We start from the raw sequence: 21088 nt of genomic DNA, 5'->3' as shown, positions 1-21088 counted from the left end.
GTTTACATTTTGTTGCTGCCGCCTGTACTCTACCTGATCATGCAGATTGGGGTGAACCAGCGAGAGTCTGGTTTTAAGTGTCCTTTTCATGAGTAGCTCAGCCGGGGGCACCCCTGTGAGTGAGTGGGGTCTCGTGCGGTAGCTGAGCAGTACTCGGGACAGGCGGTTTTGGAATGAGCCTTCTGTGACTCGTTTAAGGCTCCCTTTGATTGTTTGTACTGCCCGCTCTGCCTGCCCCTTGGAACCTGGTTTAAACGGGGCCGAGGTGACATGTTTGATCCCATTGCAGGTCATGAATTCTTTAAATTTGGCACTGGTGAAACATGACCCGTTGTCACTGACCAGTATGTCAAGCAGGCCATGGGTGGCAAACATGGTCCTCAGGCTTTCAATGGTGGCGGTGGCGGTACTTTCCCACATTATTTCACATTCAATCCATTTTGAAAAAGCATCCATCACCACCAGGAACATTTTACTGAGAAACGGGCCCGCATTGTCGACATGGATCCTCGACCATGGTCTGGAGGGCCAAGATCACAAACTTAGTGGTGCCTCTCTGGGCGCGTTGCTCAACTGAGCACACACGCTCCATTGCCGTACACAGGACTCTAAGTCAGAGTCGATACCGGGCCACCACACGTGGGATCTGGCTATAGCTTTCATCATTACTATACCCGGGTGTGTGCTGTGGCGATCCGAGATGAACGTCTCCCTGCCCTTTTTGGGTAGCACGACGTGGTTACCCCACAACAGGCAGTCTGCCTGAATGGACAGCTCGTCCTTTCGCCGCTGGAACGGCTTGATTAGCTCTTGCATTTCAACGGGGATGCTGGCCCAGCTCCCATGCAGTACACAGTTTTTTTTACTAGGGACAGAAGAGGATCTTGGCTGGTCCAAGTCCTAATCTGGCGGGCCGTGACAGGTGATTTATCATTTTCAAATGCTTCCATCACCATCAACAAGTCTGCGGGATGCGCCACCATCAACAAGTTTGCAGGCTGCGCTATTTCGACCCCCGTGGTGGGCAATGGTAGCCGACTGAGAGCATCCGCACAGTTCTATGGCGGATGGTATAGTTATACGCTGATAGCGTGAGTGCCCTTTGTATGCCGGCTGAGGCATCAGTATTTATCCCGTTGTTTTCAGCAAACAGGGATATGAGGGGCTTGTGATCGGTTTCCAGCTCATATTTGAGGCCAAACAGGTACTGATGCATTTTCTTTACCCCGAACCCACACGCTAATGCCTCTTTCTCAATCAAGCTGTAGGCCCTCTCGGACTTAGACAAGCTCCTGGAGGCATAGGCGACAGGTTGCAACTTCCTCGCAACGTTAGCTTGTTGTAATACACACCCGACTCCGTACGACGATGCATCACATGCTAGCACAAGTCTTTTATACGGGTTATACAATACAAGCAGCTTGTTGGAGCATAAAATGTTTCTGGCTTTCTCAAAAACAATTACTTGTTTTTTTTTGCCCATACCCAGTTCTCACCTTTACGCAATAACACATGTAGGGGCTTTAAGAGGCTGCTTAACCCCGGTAGGAAGTTACCAAAATAGTTGAGGAGTCCCAGGAACGACCGCAGCTCCGTGACATTCTGTGGCCTGGGCACGTTCCTGATAGCCTCTGTCTTGGCGTCTGTAGGCCGAATGCTGTCCGCCGCGATCCTTTTCCCCATAAACTCCACTTCTGTTGCCATGAAGACGCATTTCGACCTCTTCAGCCGCAGCCCTACGCAATCCAGTCGCTGGAGGACCTCCTCCAGGTTTTGTAGGTGTTCGATGGTATCCTGACCCGTGACCAATATGTCATCCTGAAAAACCACCGTGCGTGGTACTGACTTGAGTAGGCTCTCCATGTTTCTCTGGAAGATCACTGCAGCCGACCGAATTCCAAACGGGCATCTGTTGTAGATGAACAGTCCCTTGTGCGTGTTGATGCAGGTGAGCCCCTTCGAAGACTCCTCCAGCTCCTGCGCATGTAGGCCGAAGTCAGGTCGAGCTTGGTGAACGTCTCGCCTCCTGCCTGCGTTGCAAATAGGTCGTCTGCCTTAGGTAGCGGGTATTGGTCCTGTGGCGAGAAACGGTTAATAGTTACTTTATAATCGTCGCAAATCCTGACCGTGTCATCACTTTTGAGTACTGGAACAATCGGGCTGGCCCACTCGCTGAATTCCACTGGGAAGATGATGCCCTCGCGTTGCATCCTGTCCAGCTCGATTTCCACTCTCTCCTTCATCACGTGAGGTACTGCTCGCGCCTTGTGGTGAATGGGTCATGCCTCTGGGACCAAGTGGATCCGCACCTTCGCCCCGGAAAAGTTTCCAATGCCTGGCTCAAAGAGGGAAGGAAATTTGTTAAGAACCTGAGTACATGAGGCCTCATCGACATGTGATATTGCTCAGATGTCATCCCAGTTCCAGCGGATTTTGCCCAGCCAGCTCCTTCCAAGCAGTGTGGGGCCATCGCCTGGGACAATCCAGAGTGGCAGTTCGTGCACTGTGCCCTCGTAGGTGACCTTGACCATGGCGCTGCCCAGGACAGTGATGAGCTCTTTGGTGTACATTCTCAGTTTCGTGTGGATGGGGCTCAGGGCTGGTCTGAATGCCTTGTTGCACCAAAGTCTCTCAAACATCTTTTTACTCATGATGGATTGGTTAGCGCCAGTGTCCAGTTCCATGGCTACGGGTAAGCCATTCAATTTTACATTTAGCATTATAGGTGGACATTTCGTCGAAAATGTGTGCACACCGTATACTTCAGCACCTGCCTCCTCTCTCTGTGGCTCGAAATTGCTTTGATCCACAATGGACCGATCTTCCTCTGCCACTTGGTGGTTAGCAGGTTTTGCAGAGCTTGCAGCTCGTCTACAAGCTCGTTGATGGTGCCCCGTTGTTCCACAGCTCTTGCAAACATACCCTTTGAAGCGGCATGAATAGGCTGAATGGAAGCCTTGCATTCATCCTTTGTTGCGGACTCTGAGTCATCTGAGCCACCTGAGGCCTGCTGGTAGTTGCAGACTCGTGGTTTCTGCCCTGTACCTTTCTGCTCGCAAACACAGTTCCAGTTAATTTATGAACATTGCTAGCACTTGTGTGCTGAGAAATTTGTTTAGTGTTATTACTGGTGAACATAAATGCCTGTGCTATCGCAATGGCCTTACTGAGGGTCGTTGTCTCTCCAGTCAAAAGTTTGCATAGGATGGTCTCGTGGCCAATGCCCAGTACACACAAGTCTCTGAGCATTTGCTCCAGGTAGCCATCAAATTCACATTGCCCTGCAAGTCGCCTTAGCTCGGCGACGTAGCTCGCCACTTCCTGACCTTCAGATCACTGCACGTATTGAACCGATACCTCACCATCAGCACGCTCTCCCTCGGGTTAAGATGCTCACGAACCAGTGTACACAGCTCCTCATATGACTTATCTGTGGGTTTCACCGGAGCCAGAAGATTCTTCATGAGGCTGTAGGTCGTTGCCCCGCAGACCGTGAGGAGGACCGCTCTCCTTTTTGCAGCGCTTACTTCTCCGTCCAGCTCGTTAGCTACAAAGTATTGGTCTAGCCATTCGACCCAGTCCTCACCCTCCAAGAACTTCTCCAGGATGCCCACAGTTTGCTGCATCTTTGCGTTGGATTTGTATACTCGTCGCCAGTTATTGTGTTCCTAACACAGATGAGGCTGCACACAGGGAGGTTAAAGTAACAGTGACCTCAGTCTTTATTAAGACACTCCAGAGTGAGGAACAGGCCTTAGGGGTCGGCTTATATACAGTGCTCCCAAGGGATGCTGGGATCCCTTGGGACTTCAGGGGATGCGTCCCTGGTGACGGAACATGGGAGTGCATGCTTTACAGATACACCACATCAGGCTCTTTGTAGGATGCCGAGAAAGCCACAAAAAGCTTTCGGCTTTATGCGACAATGTAGAGGACTCTTTACTCTGTGTAAGATTATGCTGTTGTAATGTATATAATGACTCGAAAAACTTGTTACTGTAAGCTCACTCAGGTGCAAACCTGGTTCAACTTTATTCGCGCCCAAAGTGCACATATGACATGGTACTTGCTCTTATATACCAGGGCCCGTGCACACGCGCGTACAGCCCGATGACCTCCGACAGTGGCGCCCCCTGGTGTCTAGTGACCCCAAGCATCAATACATAACAGCTGTACCTGACTTTAATGTGCTTGATGAGACAGTGAAGTGAGGTTTCCTCTGACTCTAACCTGTAGTTGGAGCTTTATTCGATACCTACAGTTCTGCACCTCACCTGGAAGTGCTTGATGCAGGTATTTAAAGGGATTTTATTCCAAATACAGTCTATTTGACCTGCAAGTGCTAGATGGGACAGTTTACAGTGGTGTATCTAACTATTATAGTCGACCATAAAGTCAAATGGAGGTTTCCTCTGTCTCGAACACTTGCTATACCTGAGCTGTGCGTCCCCGATGGTTATCCACGGCTTGTTATCCCTTCTCTTACCGCCCTTCTTTTTCACTGGAATATATTTTTGTTGAGCACTATGAAAGAGCTCCTTAAAAGTCCTCCACTGTTCCTCAATTGTGCCACCGTTTAGTCTGTGTTCCCAGTCTACTTTAGCCAACTCTGCCCTCATCCCACTGTAGTCCCCTTTGTTTAAGCATAGTATGCTCGTTTGAGACACTACTTCCTCACCCTCAATCTGTATTACAAATTCAACCATACTGTGATCACTCATTCCGAGAGGATCTTTTACTAGGAGATCGTTTATTATTCCTGTCTCATTACACAGGACCAGATCGAAGATAGCTTGCTCCCTTGTAGGTTCTGTAACATACTGTTCTAAGAAACAATCCCCTATGCATTCTATGAATTCCTCCTCCAGACTACCCCGTGCGATTTGATTTGACCATTCGATATGTAGGTTAAAAACCCCCATGATTACTTCCGTTCCTTTTTCACATGCCTCCATTATTCTCTTGATTATTGTCTGCCCCACCGTGAAGTTATTATTTGGGGGCCTATAAACTACGCCCACCAGTGACTTTTTCCCCTTACTATCTCTAATCTCCACCCACAATGATTCAACATTTTGTTCATTAGACCCAATATCATCTCTCACAACTGCCCTGATATCATCCTTTATTAACAGAGCTACCCCACTTCCTTTTCCTTCTTGTCTATCTTTCCAAATTGTCAGATACCCCTGTATGTTTAATTCCCAGTCTTGGCCACCCTGCAACCACGTTTCTGTAATGGCCACCAAATCATATCCATTTGTAATGATTTGTACCGTCAACTCATTTACTTTATTTCGAATGCTGCGTGCGTTTAGGTAGAGTGTTTTAATACTAGTTTTTAAACCATGATTTATAGTTTTGACCCCTTCTGCAGCTCCTTTATATTCATACATATTGTCCCTTCCAATCACCTTGTGGTTTACACTTACCCCAGTGCTACTCTGCTCTGTTGCCTCCTGCCTTTTGCATTCTTTCTTGGTGTCCTGTTCATCTGCGCTCTCACCCACTCTAACTAGCTCAGAGCCCTCTCCTGGGTTCCGAATACTCCTCACATTGAGGCATCGAGCTTTCAGGCTTGCCTTTTTATTACACTTTGACCCTTTAGAATTTTGCTGTACAGTGGCCCTTTTTGTTTTTTGCCTTGGGTTTCTCTGCCCTCCACTTTTACTGATCTCCTTTCTGTCTTTTGCTTCTGTCTCCATTTTGTTTCCCTCTGTCTCCCTGCATTGGTTCCCATCCCCCTGCCATATTAGTTTACTCCTCCCCAACAGCACTAACAAACACTCCCCCGAGGGCATTGGTTCCGGTCCTGACTAGGTGCAGACCGTCCGGTTTGTACTGGTCCCACCTCCCCCAGAACCGGTTCCAGTGCCCCAGGAATTTGGATCCCTCCCTGCTGCACTACTGCTCAAACCAGTTAAACATTGTGAGATTGAAGCCATCGTCTTCAGCTCCCACCAGAACCAACCTCTCCGCCTCTCTACCTCTCTTTCCTCCTTTAAGACGCTCCTTAAAACCTAGCTCTTTCATCTGCCCTAATATCCCCTTCCATCGTCAAATTTTGCTTGATAACGCTCCTGTGAAGTGCCTTGGGACATTTTACTACGTTAAAGGCACTTTGTACATGCAAGTTATTATTTTTGTTGTCAGATATCGGATGGGTTAAACAGAGTGTATCTCGTTCTGACCCATTCAGGATCTCTAGGTCAAATACTAGAGAGAATAAATACAGAAGTAAGCTCCCACTACATCAAGCACTCCCAAGTCGGGTATAGCACAAGTTAGATTCACTGCAAAAGCCCGTTAAGCAGTCTCGGTCAGGTGCAGCAAAGCTTACTTACTTAGACTAGAGATGGAAATCGGTCCCATATTTTGGTAATAGCTGGGAATTTCCTCATGGATTCTCCTGCAGTAACTGTGGCAGAAGCTACATTTACACGTATAAACAGAGTTTTCGCTGAACTTCCGCCCAAGTTACAGTGGCAAAGTGGGAAAAGCCGTAAAGAAATGCCCAGTGAATGTCTTTTGTGAGTCTTAAAGTTCCCACCGTTTACAGTTAAGGTTTGCAGACTTGAGCTTCATCTCTTAAGAGTCTTGACTCCGAGATTTCCTCTGATCTCAATTGGAGCTCCCACCTTGGACAAATCATCTGAGTTTTAAAAAAAGACAAATTGGCATTTTTCAAGCTAAAATCATCTTTGATTTGCCACTTTGCTGCTCCTCTCTCTATGCTGCTTCCCTTCAGTGCAATGCCTGCTGTTTATCTTGAGACAATCCAGGTCCTTCTCCCGAGGTGCTGCTTCTGAGGTCAAGGTTCACCTTTTCAGGCCAAGTTTGAGATGACACTCCCACTCTAGCGGGGCACGCAACCACTTCTGAAACTGGTGCCAATCACGCTCCTGTATCCGTGTCCGTCAAAATGGTGTTCGCCACTCCCAAAGTGACTCGAGCCACCCAATTAAATATCCACAGCTAATTTACTCAAAAAACCTCACTGAAACTCTTTTTGGTTGAAACTCTTTTTGGTAAACCTCACTGAATGTACCAGAGTGCAATGTGGCATATGGAGTTAATGGCTAATGGCAACCAGGCATCAGCAAATTTCTGTAAGATTACCTGAAGTAGTCTGCATATTATTTATGTATCATGTCGAAGAACAAGGCTCCTGCTATCAACAACAGAGAAAGGAAGACATACTTGCATTTATATAGCACCTTTCATGACCTCAGGATGTCTCAAAGCGCTTTACGTTTGTAGCATAGTCACTGATGTAATGTAGGAAACGCAGCAGCCAATTTGCTCACAGCACGCTCCCACAAACAGCGATTAAATAAATGACCACATCATCTGCTTTAGTGATGTTGGTTGTGGGATAAATATTAGTCAGGATACTGGGAGAATCCCCTGCTCATCTTCGAACAATGTCGTGGGATCTTTTACATCCATCTGAAAGGGCAGACAGGGCCTCAATTTAACATTTCGTCTGAAAGGCAGCACCTCCAAGAGGGCAGCACTCCCTCAGCGCTGCACTGGAATGTCAGCCTAGATTATGTGCTCAAGTTTCTGGAGTGGGATTTGAACCCTCGTCCATCTGACTGAGAGGTGAGAGTGCTACCACTGAGCCAGGGCCGACATAAACTGCAGAGTTGTTACAAGGGGTTAAGAAATTGATGCAAAGTCTGTTTAACTAAATTAGTGAAGAAGAGTGTAATGTATGCACCCATGAGTATGTTCATTGGTTGGTTGAGTTGGGAGTGGCTTAGTCAGTCACGTGATGTTCACAAGACTCATTAAAACCCCAGCCAGTTGGGTTCAGGGGATCCATGATGAGGCAGGTTGTTGTGAGCCTGGTGCATGAATTGTAATGTGTAGTGTGATTGTTAAACCTTTGCTAATAAACCAACTAGTTCTTCTTGGCAATGTGTTGCTATGAATTCTTAAGCAAAGAACCCACAAAGCAAATACATTACAAAGAGCAAGTACCTTAAGACTGGGGAAATGGCGGTAATAATACTAATCTTCAAAGAAGGAGACAAGATCGAATGCAGCTTACTGAAAATACCCAAAAAAGTATTTGCTAAGGCATGGTAGAGGAGAATGAAAAGATACATAGAAATTATACTGTGTGTTGGTTTTAGACCAGGGCACAGTACAATCGATCAACTGTTTGTGACAAGGCAGATTTCATGCAAGTTTATAGAACACAACATCCATTGTTACAACAACTTCATAGATGTTTAAGCAAGCCTTTTACCATGTATTGGCATGTAGGGATATGGCAAGTCTTGAGAATGTAGGGTATTCCTGAGAAACTTGTCAGACTGATAGAAAACTTCTCTGACAAGTCCCTGAGCGCTGTATGTGTGCATAGGAAACTGCTGGAATGGTTTTGATCAACAGTTGCTGAGACAAGGATGCACACTGCCACCTGATTTATTTACTCTAGCACTGGAAGTCGTCATGAATCTTGTATTTACAGAGGATATTGGAGGAGTCACCTTATGTGCAGAGGTTTTAAACAATCTCAGATTTGCTGATGACATTGACCTTATAGCAACATCTAAAAATGATTTTTAGAGACTAACTGATGAAGTGGATGTGGAGGGTAGAAAATTTGAATTACACATTAACAAAATGAAGATAAAGATCATGTAATTTGGGAAGCATGAGGAAGATGTACATACTGTAAAATACCCTCTTCTTATCTGCGTAGGATTAGGAATTGGTTGTTGTTACTGCAGCTGAAATGGTTAAGTTGTTCATTCCCAGGAAGCTTTTGGGTTTAATGTATCAGTGCACAACTTAACTGATTGCGCTGCTGGTTGTCAGCTGAGGTGCAGGATATGCTGGTTCCTGCCCATTGAATGAACTTTGCCAATACATTGTGAAACAATAGCCTTGAGACAGGAAATGGGACAATGAACCAAAGATGGTAAACAGGTTGGCCATTTGGTCTTTTGTCAAGGAATATCTCATTTATGGGAGTCTTGTTTACAACAAACTACCATCATGATGTAATGCATCATTAAGGACAGTGTGCGTGACTAGAGCCCGATAAAGATCTTGAGCTTTCCTTCACAATTTGTAGAGAGAGACAACAACAAAAGGATTAATAAATGTTGGGTAATATCATCTATTTCTCTATACAACTGCTGCTTATGTCAAGACTTGGTTGAACACAATAAACGGTTTAGTTACAACCATATTTGGTGTCAGATTCAAATTCTCTTGCTATATTACAGTTGGAGGGGATGCAACTGAACAGATGGAAAAGTTTGTAGACCTTGGTGGGTTAGTATAAGAGAATGGGAGATGTGAAGAAAACATCAACAGAAGGCAGTATTGCCAATCACAATCAACCTCCTTCGTCCCTCTACCCCCCCACCCCCCACCCCCCTGCCGACCTCCGTCACCCTCCCAACCTCTGCTATAGACAGCTCTAAGCCCCCTGAGGGCTGGTGTTGGCATTGATGTCTTCGCTCGAGCAAGCTGCCCATGGAGACATGACCAGTATCGGCAGCTCACTGCGAGAATGCAATATGGCCCGTGGACTGACTTCTATTGATCCTTGGGCCTCTTGCTTCCAAGGCTCCCCTCCGGTGTTATAAAAAAATTCGGGGTCCCCCTCCATAACATAATGAGTAGTTTTTCGGTATAAAAATTAGTTATACAATTAAACATATATATTTATTTATTTATTTATTTATTTTTAATGTAAGAGCAGAAAGGGGCCTGGGTTCGATCCTGAGCTGAGATACCCGATCTGAGCTAGGATGGCTGTATCACTGATTTTCATGCCCTCAACTCAGGTTTCACGAAGTTCTAACTCCCTCTATTTAATTTAATAGTTAAAAGCAGTGAGTGGGCTGAACATAGAAGCAATCAAAAACAAACTTACCAAGATAAATCTGTACAAGCCAATGCACGGAGTGAACTTGCCCAACCACGTTGCAAATCACAAATGGTGTCCAACAGAACAGTGAGAACTACGCATGCACAGTCTTTTATCTGGAACTATTCCAATCAACTCAATACACAGGGGAGACTACTGATGGAGAAAACAGACTACTAATGGGACAAACCAACTCACGGACCCCTGAAATTTTCCCGCGGACCCCTAGGAGGCCACGGAGTCCCCCCCCCGCGACCGCGCCCCCCACCAGCCTAACCTAGCCCACGTGCCCCGCAGCAGCCAATCACAGGGGACGTGACAAAGTTTAATGCAGTATCAAAAAAATCATGACTTTTCAGAGTTCAATCACGAGATCGCAAGTTGAGCCAAATTTTCATGAAACATCGCGCCTCTCGCAATTAATTAGCGAGAGTTGGCATTACTGAGAAGGGTTGGACTTGCTTCTGCTGCTTTTGAAAGTTTAGGCAGGACCTGAGTGTCAGAACGTGAAAAAAGTTGATGAGCAAAAGATACTAACAGCAGAGATGAATTGGTTGAGAGGAATTCTGGGAGTATGTTGGATGCAAATAATCAAGAATGATATAATAAGATCATAGACTTTCTTGACTGCTGGTTTCTTTACCTTCTTTACTACTTTTCCCTGGCTTTGCTGCTTTACGATTTTGAAGGAGCCGGAGGCAACCTTACTCTTGGTCTGCACAAGGGAACCTTTCTGCATGTTCCTCTTGATACTCACCCTGATCTGAGACCGGAGCTTATCCACATCCAGGCCACTGTCAGCCAGAGACTTCTTTATCACGACCACGGACATCCCCTTGCGATCGCTGCAATCCACCACTATCTTGAGAATCCGCTCGGTCAACTTGGGACCTGTTGTCTTGGGCCGGGGAACAGTCTTCTTCTTCTTGGGAGCCTTGATTTGAGCGGCTTGGACAAGAAACAAAGGCTGATACAGAAGATCCAGGAAGGACGACTATGATGGTTTGAGCAGTTTTGAGAATGGAAACAGCTACAATTCCTTTCATGGCCCTGAGCACATGGTACATGGAACAAGAAGGTGAGGATGACCAAAGAAGTGCCGGATAGACAGAGAAACTGTGAGAATGGAATAGAGTCCTTACAGAAAGTGCAGGGAGTATAATCGAGGTAGCTGTAGGAGTCAAAACAGAAAATGCTGGCAACATCAGCGGGTCAGGCAGCATCTGTGGAGAGGAAGCAGAGTTAACGTTTCGGGTCGACGACCCTCTGTCAGAACTGGAGAGTGTTCGGAAAGAACGGATTCTTAACAAGCACTAAAAGGGGGAGGGGAAGAAAGAACAAAAGGGAAGGTCTGTGATAGGTTGGAAGGCAGGAGAGATTAGAGAGACAAAAAGGATGATGGCTCAAATTCAAATGGTAATGTCAAGAGTTAGAAAATCATTAATCAGGATAAGTTGTGAATGGCAGAATAATGACCAGCTGCCATTAGAGACAAGGATAGAAAAAGAAAGAAAGAAACAGGCTCTGGGGTGGGGGGGAGGGGAGCCAAAGATTGGCAGTGGCTATGTTCTGAAATTGTTGAATTCAATGTTGAGTCAGAAGGCTGTAAAGTGCCTAAACGAAAGTTGAGGTGCTATTCCTCGAGTTTGCGTTGAGCTTCATTGGAACAGTGTAGGAGGCCGAGGACAAAGAGGTCAGAGTGGGAGTGGAGCGGGGAATTAAAGTGACAGGCGACTGGAAGCTCGGGGTCATGCTTACGGACTGAATGGAGGTGTTCTGCAAAGCGGCCACCCAATCTATGCTTGGTCTCCCCAATGTAGAGGAGACCACATCGTGAGCAGTGAATACAGTATTACTAAATTGAAAGAAGTAAAAATAAATCGCTGTTTCACCTGGAAGGAATATTTGGGGCCCTGGACAGTGGGAAGAGAGGAGGTAAAAGGGCAGGTGTTGCATCTCCTGCGCTTGCACGGGAAGGTGCCGTGGGAAGGGGAGGGGTTGCTGGGGGTGACTGCGGAATGGACCAGGGTGTTGCGGAGGGAGTGGTCTCTTTGGAAGGCTGAGCGGGTAGAGGAGGGGAAGATGTGATTGGTGGTGGGATCACGCTGGAGGTGGCGGAAATGGTGGAGGATGATCCGTTGAGCATGGAGGCTGGTGGAGTGAAAGGTGTGGACAAGGGGAACCCTATCATGGTTCTGAGGAGGAGGGGAAGGGGTGAGAGCAGAGGTGCGGGAAATAGAATGGACTCATCGAGGGCCATGTTAACCACGGCAGAGGGGAATCTTCAAACCTGCTGACAAGGGTGGCGCTGTTGTTGTTTGGCGAATCGACCTCGACCTTGCAGAGGCTGATCGCCAACTCTCTGACGCCTCCTCCTACTTCCCCTGGACCATGACCCCACCACTGAACATCAAGCCATAATTCCCCAGACCGTCACTGACCTCATCTCCTCTGGAGATATTCGCTCCACAGCCACCAACCTCATAGTTCCCCAACTCCGCACAGCCCGCTTCTACCTCCTTCCCAAGATCCACAAACAGGACTGTCCTGGTAGACCCATCGTTTCAACCTGTTCTTGCCCCACAGAACTGATTTCTTCCTATCGCAACTCTATTTTTTCTCCCCTTGTCCACTCTCTTCCCACCTACATCCGCGACTCCTCCGACGCCCTCCGTCACTTTAACAGTTTCCAGTTTTCCGGCCCCAACCGTCTCCTTTTCACCATGGACGTCCAATCCCTCTACACTTCCATCCTCCACCAGGATGGTCTGAGGGCGCTCCACTTCTTCTTCGAGCAGAGGCCCAACCAGTCTCCATCCCCCACCACCCTCCTCCGCCTGGCTGAACTTATTCTCACATTGAACAACCTCTCCTTTAACTCCACTCACTTCCTCCAAATTAAAGGTGTTGCTATGGGAACCCGCATGAGTCCTAGCTATGCCTGCCTTTTCGTGGGATATGTGGAACATTCTTTGTTCCAGTCCTACTCGGGTCCCCTCCCTCACCTCTTTTCCCGGTACACTGATGACTGTATCGGTGCTGTTTCCTGCTCTCGCCCTGAACTAGAAAATTTCATTCACTTTGCATCCAATATCCACTCTTCCCTCACCTTCACATGGTCCATCTCTGACTCTTCCCTTTCCTTCCTCATCTTCTCCGTCTCCATCTCTGGGGATAGGGTTTCGACCAGTAACCACGATAAGCCCACTGACTCCCACAGCTACCTGCACTATACTTCCTCCCACCCCGCATCCTGTAAGGATTCCATTCCATTCTACCAGTTTCTCCATCTCCGTCGCATTTACTCTGACGATGCCACCTTTCACATTAGTGTCTCTGACATGTCTTCCTTTTTCCTCAACCGAGGATTCCCCTCCGCTGTGGTTAACATGGCCCTCAGAATGCGCACCGTCGCCTTCCCTCACATTAAATATGGACCCACTGAAATTCCAGTCTAAAAATTGATGCCCCGCTGCGCGGTACCCCCGACAGGTTTTTCTATCGGTGCCCCTTATCCAGAGTGTGCGCGGCCCGGCAGCACGGCAGCCCTTCAAGGGGAGGGCCCACTGTTGCAGCCGCCATGTATTTATTTTTGCCGGCTGACTTCCCGATCGGCCGGCAAAATAGTGCCGAAACCCTCCCTGGTGGCCCAGTGGCCGAAGATCTAAAATGTCAAATTCTCAACCCTTTAACGGAGGGGAGAGAGCGTGGTGACGCACATGTGCTGTGACATCACCACACATCATCACCATCGGCAGTCCCTCGGAATCGAAGAAGACTTGCTTCCACTCTTAGAAACATAGAAACATAGAAAATAGGTGCAGGAGTAGGCCATTCGGCCCTTCTAGCCTGCACCGCCATTCAATGAGTTCATGGCTGAACATTCAACTTCAGTACCCCATTCCTGCTTTCTCGCCATACCCCTTGATCCCCCTAGTAGTAAGGACCTCATCTAACTCCTTTTTGAATATATTTAGTGAATTGGCCTCAACAACTTTCTGTGGTAGAGAATTCCACAGGTTCACCACTCTCTGGGTGAAGAAGTTCCTCCGCATCTTAGCATGAGTACTTATGAGAACCACAGTCCCTATCACCGGTGGGACAGATAGTAGTTGAAGGAAATGATGGGCGGGGAGTCTGGTTTGCCACATGCTCTTTCCGCTGCCTGCGCTTGATTTCTGCATGCTCTCGGCGACGAGACTCGAGGTGCTCAGAGCTCTCCCGGATGCACTTCCTCTACTTAGGGAGGTCTTTGGGCAGGGACTCCCAGGTGTCAGTGGGGATGTCGCACTTTATTAGGGAGGCTTTGAGGGTATCCTTGTAACGTTTCCTCTGCCCACCTTTGGCTCGTTTGCCGTGGACAAGTTCCGAGTAGAGCGCTTGCTTTGAGAGTCTCGTGTCTGGCATGCGAACTATGCGAGCTGATCAAGTGTGGTCAGTGCTTCAGTGCTGGGGATATTGGCCTGGACGAGGACGCTAATGCTGGTGCATCGTCCTCCCGGAGATTTCAACCTTCGCCGTCTCCAGGCCTAGTCCAAGGCCACCCCAACCTCTGTCGTCAAGCTACAGTACGCGGCCAACGCCTGCGTCTGTGCACAAACAGAGGCTGAACTCCAGGACATAGTCGACGTATTTACTGAGGCATACAAAAGCATGGGCCTTACGCTAAACATCAGTAAGACAAAGATCCTCCACCAGATTGTCCCCGCCGCACAGCACTGCCCCCCAGCCATCAAGATCCACGGTGCGGCCCTGGATAACGTGGACCACTTCCCTTATCTCCGGAGCCTCCTATCAACAAGAGCAGGCATTGACGACGAGATCCAACACCGCCTCCAATGTGCTAGTGCAGCCTGAGGAAAAGAGTGTTTGAAGACCAGGCCCTCAAAACTGTCACCAAGCTCATGGTCTACAGGGCCGGAGTAATACCCGCCCTCCTGTATGGCTCAGAGACATGGACCATGTACAGTAGACATCTCAAGTCACTGGAGAAATACCACCAACGATACCTCCGCAAGATCCTACAAATCCCCTGGGAGGACATCACCACTATTCCACCGCTGATTGACAGCAACGGAGCCCCGGTCCGACCCAAATTCAGCCACTCAGCCTGCCTTTCAGTCTATGTCCCACCCCGACTACGACAGATTTCCTGTGGGACTTTGAAAAAATTTCAAATTCCTGAAAATTGCTCTTCCGACCACATCATGGATCGGTAAGCACAGAAAAATAATAATTGATGCGCCAGCTTTCTTGCGCTACTGAATTGCGGCCTAAAATTCTCTCTGCGGTCACTTGTGAAGAGAGCTACCTTTTTGTGGTATTCTACCTATTTTTGTCAACGTGTGAATCTTGTCATTTCCCAGCCAGAATTCCGAGAATTGGTTCCCAAATCCTTTCTTATATGAATTCCAGTCTCGGTAAAAGTTGACAGAACCATTCATGTGTTTCTGGAACACGTGAAATAGTTCACAGTGCCAGGACCCTCCACCTGTGTGGAAAATTGTACATTGTGGATTTTAAAGATCCCACGGCACTATTTTGAAGAAGAGCAAGGGGTGTTCTCCCCGGTGTCCTGGTCAATGTTCATCACTCAACCAAGCAACCAACATCACTGAAGAACAGATAATCTGGTCATTTATCTCATTGTTGTTTGTGGAAGCTTGCTGTGTGCAAATTTACTGCCACATTTCCCTTCATCAGTGACTACACTTGAAAAAGTACTTCACTGGTTGTGAAGCATTTTTGGACGTCTTGAGTTTGTGAAAGGCATCCTATAAATACCAGGAGCTGGATTTTCCAGTCTTCTGCGCTCTGGGTTTTGTCCCAGAGCGGCGGCAATGGCGGCGGTGAGGGTTTCAGCGCCCGGCAGTGATCCTCGGGTCAGGTTTTGCGTCGGTACAGAGCAGCACTGCCGGGAAGAGCTGCGCCGGTTGTGCAACGCCCCTGGTTGCGACACCGGCGTGAGTTTGAGCTCCTTCCTGACCCGTCTGCCCCGAAGTGCGCCTGCAATGACCGCCTGGCAAATCAGGGCGGAGCGGTGAGGTGAGTAATGGAGTCCGAAGGTAAGTGAGATTGTTTTATCTTTTAATTTTTTGAGCAATTTGTGTTGTGGTGGCGTGTGCAATGTTTTTGCGCTCCCCCTGGCCCGGCTCTTTAGCTCGGGAGTGGGAAACTCCCGACTTAAAGAGAGGTGTACAATGCCTCCCTTAGCGCTGCGCCCCCTGACGCAGGGCCCAGATGCCCAAACTTTACTACTAAAGCACAAACTATTCCCGGCCGCTAACTTTCCTGCCCTGCCGCCATTATCGCCCCAAAAACATGAAAGCCTAAAATCCAGCCCTGTCTCGTTCTTTCTGTCTATATTATAAACATTTCGCACCCACCCAATGAGAAGCAGGTTGACCTTATTGGATTTTCCAGGATTGGCCAAATTTTGCAGGATGCTCAGTGCAGAAGTAAAGAAATGTTCCCAGCCATAAACAATCATCATCATTGTCATGCATCCTACATGGTTACTGCTTGCACTATCACAAAGTGTGCCACCAGCGGGCACAGCAGTGGGAGACTTGTAGGTTACCTGTACAGGTGTGCCTGGCCTAGTATAAAAGGCAGGCCACCATGTGTGATCCTCACTCTGGAGTTATCAATGAAGGACTAAGGTCACTACAGTTCAAGTACAACATTGCCTCGTGGAGTCATTATCTAAAGACATAACAATCATCATAGGCAGTCCCTCGGAATCGAGGAAAACTTGCTTCCACTCTTAACATGAGTCCTTAGGTGGCTGTACAGTCCAATATGAGAGCCATAGTCTCTGTCACAGGTGGAACAAATAGTCGTTGAGGGAAGGGGTGGGTGGGTCTGGTTTGCCGCACGCTCTTTCTGCTGCCCACGCTTGGTTTCTGCATGCTGTCGGCGATGAGACTCGAAGAGCTCAGCTCCATAAACAACAATCTAAAGGTCAACAGCAACTGAAACAACAGCAACCTTGCTTTTCGAGACACTCCAAAAGACCTGCCCCCGTCAGCAATCACACAGCCATTTTATTATGGGTGAGATGCACCTTAGGCCTTACCCACTGTAAAATTCATCACGGGACCTAATTTGCATAAATGTACAACGTAAGTGAGGTGTGTGCATGCCTGCAATGCAGCTTCTTTACACCATCTGAAATCGCACGTCGCAAAATTCAATCCACAGCCCAGTTTATTGCCACTTTATAGAACCAATCTTACGTGATGTCACCAAATTGGCCCTATAACGTGGGACGTCCAGCTACATTACAGTCCTGCTCCTGAAATTATAATACTGTACAATTTCATAAGAAAAATACAATTTGTTCATGCACTAATTGCCGAGGATATTTTTTACTTTGAGTTGAAAAAGGAACTGAAGGAAGCTAATGTATACGTTCACTAATTATTTGATTAAGATTGGCAGGATCGGAATATTAATACATCTGCAATTATATATTAGAAAATATATCAATGTAGAAAAGACAGAAAAATGTCCAGTAATAAAATTGCAAATAAAAAACAGAAAGTAGCACAGTGTGGGGGACCAAGAATACAGTTTGTGTGAGAATTGAACATCAGTGGCAGTCGAAGAGTTTGTTGCTCCAACAAAAGTGGCAGCAGCAGCAAATCAATTAGCACCAGGAGTGGAGGGTGACCATCCATCCAAGACCAGCGTGATCCTCAGGAACACACATCGATACAGTGCCTTTCACGGGATATCTACACAGGACATCCTAAAGCACTCCACAGCCAACTTTTAAAGTTCATTTTTTGTTGTTATCGTAGAATTATAGAAATTTACAGCATGGAAGGAGGCCATTTCGTCCCATCGTGTCCGCCCAGGCCGACCAAGAGCTATCCAGCCTAATCCCACTTTCCAGCTCTTGGTCCGTAACCCTGCAGGGTACGGCACTTCAAGTGCACATCCAAGTACTTTTTAAATGCTGAGGGCTGAGGGCTTCTGCCTCTACCACCCTTTCAGGCAGTGAGTTCCACACCCCCACCACCCTCTGGGTGAAGAAATTTCCCTCAAATCTCCTCTAAACCTCCTTCAATTTACTTTAAATCTATGTCCCCTGGTTGTTAACCCCTCTGCTAAGTGAAATAGGTTTGTCCTATCCACTATATCTAGGCCCCTCATAATTTTATACACCTCAATAAGGTCTCCCCTCAGCCTCCTCTGTTCCAAAGAAAACAAACCCAACCAGTCCTCATAGCTATATAGGCAAACATGCTAGCTAATTTGCACATAGAAAGATCCCACGAAGAGCATGAGAGGAGTAATCGGTTTTTGCTGGTTGAGGGTCAAATATTGGGGAGGACACCATGCTTTACTTCTCTTCCAATGGTCCCAATGGCATCCCTTATATCTGCAATATAGAGATCCACCTAGTGGACTACTGTGGTAATGCAACTGTTCATGTATTATAATAATCATCATAAAAGGTCAGGTTACCTGACAAGTTCCTGAGTTGAAGCCATCTTGAGTGTGTGTGCTTTAGTGATGTTTTAAGGAAGATGTCACAATATCCACCTCAAGACAAGGTGGAGCCTCAGCTTAACACCTCATGTGAAAGGCAGCAGCTCCAACAATGCTGCACACCCTCAGCACTGCACTGAAGTGTCAGACTACATTATGTGGGCTTGAAGCCACAACCTTTTGACTCAGCAGTGAGACTGCCTGGCCAAAGTGGCCATCAACAGGTCCAGGCAGCGGGGGTTGTTCGGCTCGACGTCCTGCTTCTCCTCCACACCCACGTTCGTGCCCGGGTGTCCCTGGAGATGGAGCGCTCAGTGTCCACCGGTACGCTCGAGGCCTTCCACGGCCGGTGGGCACCGGAGGGACTGGAGTGCATCATCACCCCCGGGAACAGAATTTAAATTTGATTTGTTAAGGTTTCTTTAAAATGTATGTGAATTTACAGTCTTTATTTGTTGTGCCCCTTTAAAAAGGGGCACATGTCGATCTTTAAATAGGCAATTGCCAGAAAGGAGAAGAGTCAGTCGTGAGACTGCTACCAACTGAGGCTTGTTCCTGATACAGCAAAACAAATATAACCTTCAAGCCACTTACAGCAATGTTATTCTGGGAAAAGCATGTGTTAAAATACAATGCTGTCTAAAAATAAGTTTTGTATTCTCAATGGGTTTCATTTATTTAAGTGTGAGCTTAATAATTTCAGGAATTCAGTAATAAATACCACCGCACTTCAGCCAGTTAGATTAATAACACGCATGCCATTTCCAAACTGAAGTTCAGCTCACCAGCCATCCTCCGCCATCTGTGTCCATATCACAGTAGACAATCAGTGCTGTACAGTTTTCAGTGTAAACTGTATACCAGCCACTTAGCATATTTTCCCTATTCAAGAGCTCTTTACAGTTCTTCGCACCTATTGATAAAGGAAGCATCTATTGAGTTCTGATTGGACCACACTAAGGACGAATAGTCCGCTTGTCCATACTTGCCGTTAGCAGCTCCGACTGATGCACTGGCTATTTTCACTTCCATATTGCTGCACCTCCTTTCTGTCCTTTAAGGCAAAGAATGTGAAACCATCTCACGCCAGTCCGAGTTCACTCCAGGTGTCCTATAACTCCAACCCAGTGTGATGCTGAACTTTGACACTTTTGAAACTTTCTATGGAATATTTTAAATGCTGGACCAAAGTGGATGCTCCTATCGTGCTCCCCAAACATTCTGGGGATTGGAGTTCCACATATAGGTCCAAGCATTCACGTGGAGAGCTCCTTTTTTGTTGACTTCAGTGGGACAGAGTTCGATGCTCAACCGGCAGTATAACTCTGGTATGCCAACTGTGCATCACACTCAACAGGCAGTCATCTGAAATCAGTAGCTGCCATACAGCTGTTGCCTGAAGTCAGTGCAGGTTGACCAAACTTCTGGTGATTGTTCCATTTTTGGATGTAAAAGCAGTGGAAGAAATGCGTTGCTACTCAGCACAGAAGAGAAGACCCGGGGCTAGAACCTCCACTTTTGTGCTTCTCGCCCAAAAATGGGCGTTATTTCTGGTGTGGGCAGTAAAAAAGGGTTTTCAGATCACCAGTTTCTCGCCCATTCTCAAAGCTCCTAGTCTCCATTTTTGAAAATGGGCGTTACCACAAGCGATATGAAATGGGCGGTAGCGTTACATTTTTTTGACGTTTGTAATGTCTGTAGTTCCACACTGTGCAAGCCTGTGTTATTGCAGCTAGTGCTGTTAATAAAGAGCAGATCACCTGACCAGCAGGGGAAGTTTCCGGAACCTGCAGCCATCTTACAGGTTGTGCCATGTGTGTTCTCTGAAGATATGACACTTGGCAACGGGAATGGGATCTAATCGGATATTACAAAGCTGAAATTTTTTTGGTGAAGGATTCAGCCAGTCGACTGAGAGACTTTGAGAGCTTTTCTGTTTTTGGAAACAGCTACAAATTCGAGGTAAATTATGAGCACACTTGGTTAAACTGCCAGAGTCAAAATGGCTGCCCCATGGGAGTTATAGGGCATGTGGGGGCATTTCAACATGACAGTGAAAGTTTCAGAGCATATGTGGATCGGCTAGAAATGTTTTTCACTGCAAATAATATAATTGAAATTCCCAAGTATTGAAGACAATAACCGGGCGGTGTTGGAATGAAAAAGAGCTATATTCTTAACTGAGGTCAGGCCCGAGTTGTATGAAACGCTGATAAATTTGCTTGTGCCTGACAAGCCAAAGGATACAACGCTGGAACAGATTAGAACAACATTACAGCCCCGTTCCGTTAGAAATTGCTGAAAGTTATTTCGGAATACGAAATCAGAAGGCTGAAGAAAATATCAGTGAGTACATTGTAGCATGAAAAAAGTTATCTATTCACTGTAATTTCAGAGACTTTCAGAACCGAGCATTGCGTGACCGCTTTGTTTGTGGAGTGAAAAATGATGCGATCAGAAGAAAGTTATTGATGATGCCTAACTTGACTTTTGATTTAGCTTGTCAGACAGCTAGGTCGATGAGCATGGCCGACCAATATTCCCAAGAATTTCATACTAGTTTCAGTCATCAGACAACCGAGGTGAATCACCTGCAGGTTCAAAGTAAAAGGCGGTGGGGCCCCAAAGTCTCAGAAACTGGAAATAGGAACAGAGCATTGACATTCTGCTATCGGTGCCTGGGACAACATATTG

This window comes from Pristiophorus japonicus, chromosome 14 (genome assembly GCF_044704955.1).
Source record: "Pristiophorus japonicus isolate sPriJap1 chromosome 14, sPriJap1.hap1, whole genome shotgun sequence".
In the NCBI taxonomy this organism is placed as follows: Eukaryota; Metazoa; Chordata; class Chondrichthyes; family Pristiophoridae; genus Pristiophorus; species Pristiophorus japonicus.
The sequence above is the reverse complement of the archived record's forward strand: the minus strand, read 5'-3'. Positions refer to the sequence as shown.